Source organism: Physeter macrocephalus, chromosome 11, assembly GCF_002837175.3.
Source record: "Physeter macrocephalus isolate SW-GA chromosome 11, ASM283717v5, whole genome shotgun sequence".
Lineage (NCBI taxonomy): Eukaryota > Metazoa > Chordata > Mammalia > Artiodactyla > Physeteridae > Physeter > Physeter macrocephalus.
Window position 1 is genome coordinate 56,078,239 of NC_041224.1, and position 3,029 is coordinate 56,081,267.

A 3,029-nucleotide genomic window follows, 5' to 3' on the forward strand; every position below is an offset into this window, starting at 1 on the left:
GATTTGGTTAGGTCCCACCATTCACAACTCTTTTCTCTGATAAACATGGAACTCCATGATGCAGTAAGAAAAAACCTAGAATTTCTTGCTAACGACTTGAAGATAAGGGTCAGAAAATGAAGGACTTAGAGACTAAAATGATGGGAACTTGGCAAAAGACTGAGTGCTCCTGGCAACTAGTACAGTGCATAGAACACAGCAGTCTTCACTAAATGTGACTGAGTGAATGACAGAATCTCATAACGACCTGGAAGAACATGTCAAAGAAGAGACTTATCCTGAAATGAGCTTCCTATGAAATTTGTGTTTTATTTTTAAATTTTTAATTTCACAGAATACATATAAATGTGTTTTTTAAATGAGAACCTAGCAGATAAAGCTAATATCCTCTCTGACTACCACTTTGAATTCTTGTCTCCTTTCCCACTCTCCAAGAGTAATCACTGGTATAAGTTAGATGTATATACTTCTAGACTTTCTGTAATACTTTCATAAATGTATTATATGTACCCATAAGAAATATATAATATTGTGTTGGTTTTAAGAATATATGAATGGTAGGGACTTGCCTGGTGGTCCAGTGGGTAAGACTCTGTGCTCCCAATGCCGGGGACCCGAGTTCGATCCCTGCTTGGGGAACTAGATTATGCATGCATGCCGCAACTAAGAAGTCCGCATGCTGCAACTAAGAATTCTGCATGCCACAACTAAGAAGCCCACATGCTGCAACTATTAAAAGATCCCGCATGCCACAACGAAGACCTGGTGCAGCCTAAATAAATAAATAAATAGAGGTGCTTATAAAATATATATGTGTGTGTGTGTATATATATATACATATATATATATACATATATATATATACATATATACATATATATATGAATGGTATTCTTTCAAATTGCTCTTCAGTTTCCTTTTTTTCATTAAAAAAAAAAGTGTTTTATTTCTAGTTGACCTAGAAAGAGACCTAGCTTATTCGTTTCAATGGATACATAGTATATTCCTTGGTATGTATGTGCCACAATCTGCCCATTCCCTTACTGAAGGGTATTTAAGTTGTTTTCATTGTTTTGTTATCATCAAAAATGGTGCAATAAACAACCTTGTATTGTTTCTATAAGCACGTATGTAGAAGATGGCAAAAAAAAAAAAAAAAAAGAGTCACAATCTCCACCCTCCCTGTATCCACACACTTTGCAATTTGATTTTGCAGCTCTTCCCACCAACAGGTAAAGTCCTTTTTCCTCCCCCTGAATCTAGGACGACCTTGGACTTAATTCAGCCAATAGAATGCAGCAGACATGTCAATGTGCCAGTTTCAAGCCTAGGCCTCAAGAGGCCTTGAATGCTCCTGCTTTCTATCCCTTGGAGTTTTGTCCAGCCACCAGGTGAGCAAACCCAGGCCAGACTGTTGGTGAAAGAGAGACCACACCGAACAGCGTTGAGCTGTGTCAGCTGAGGGCATCCTACACCAGCCAGCCCCCAGCTATCCCAGCAGCAGACTGCTGACAATGACTGAGCCAGAGGAAATGAGAACTGCCTAGCTGGGTCCAGCCAAAGTTGCCAACCTGGAGACCTGTGAGCTAAGTAAATACTTGTTCTAACAGCAAAAGTTATCTGATACAATGTGTGCAGATATTTCTTTAGAGTAGATTTTTTTTCAAACTTTAGCATGTATCAGTATCAGCTGGTGGGGTTTTAAAATCACAGATTGCTGGGCACCACTGATTTAGTAGATCTGGGTGCGACTTGAGCATTTGCATTTCTAACAAGTTCTCAGGTGATGCTAATGACGCCGGTCCAAGGGCCATACTTTGAAAATCACTGCTGTAGAATATACCTAAAAATGGTATTGCTGGGTCATGAATTATAAGCATATTTAATAGCTAATCGATACTCCCAAACTACCATCCAAAGTAAATATATCCTTATTGAAATTTTAAGGGATAAAAGAATAAGTCACTGAAACAAAACTTTTAAACCAGATAGTATGAGGAACAAGTGTGAATAAAGAAAGTATCAGCATGAAGGGGGAAGTAACTCACTAATTCTTGGGGTTGGAAGGTGGAGCAGGAAGCTGATTAACAGTAATATTTATGACCAAAGCACAGAGTATGAATGATGAAGTAAACCTGAAATGTTAAGCCAAGAAAATAAATAGTATTTCATAATATTACATATTACAGTATATACTAGAGCAGGACTTATAAGAAGCTGCTCTAGAAGAGTATTCCTTCTTCTAAAGAAATAACAGGGGAGAGAGAGATAAGGTCCTAAATGGTCAGTCCCCACCCTCATCCCTCACCTCCCTTAGTTCTCCATGCCAGCTGCCATGGTTATCTTTTACTTCCTTGAATGAAACCTCCTCTCTCCCACCACAGGGCCTTTGCACTTACTGATGCCTCTGCATGGAACACTTCCTCTTTCTTTCTGCCCATATTCAACCAAGTTAATTCCCATTTAACCTTAAGGTTTTAGATCTAATTTCACTTAATCAAGAAAGCCTAATCTCCCAGACTAGGTCAAATTTCACCATTATAAACTCTCAACACACTGCATTTCTCCTACACAGCACTTAATACAGTTGGGATTTTACCTTTATTTGTGTGTTTATGTGATTCATGACTATCTTACCCTCCAGCCTGTAAGTTTCAGAAGGGCTGAGAGTGTGTCTCTTTTGAGTGACCGTTGTAACCTCAACACTTTGTCTGGCAAAGAGCAGATACCCATAAATATGTGTTGGATGAATAAAGTAGTGTTTTGCAAAAGCTTTCAATGAACCTGAGGTCAAGATTGCAGAAGAGGAAAAAAGAAGAGGAAACAGAAGTACTATCTTCATGATAGTACTAGAGGGTCTATCACACTAGAGGGTCACAAAATAGTCACAGAATAGCAATGATGAGCTCCCGTCTGTTTGAACAACCATATCAAAAGAGTATTGGCGGGCTTCCCTGGTGGCGCAGTGGTTGCGCGTCCGCCTGCCAATGCAGGGGAACCGGGTTCGCGCCCCGGTCTGGGAGGGTCCC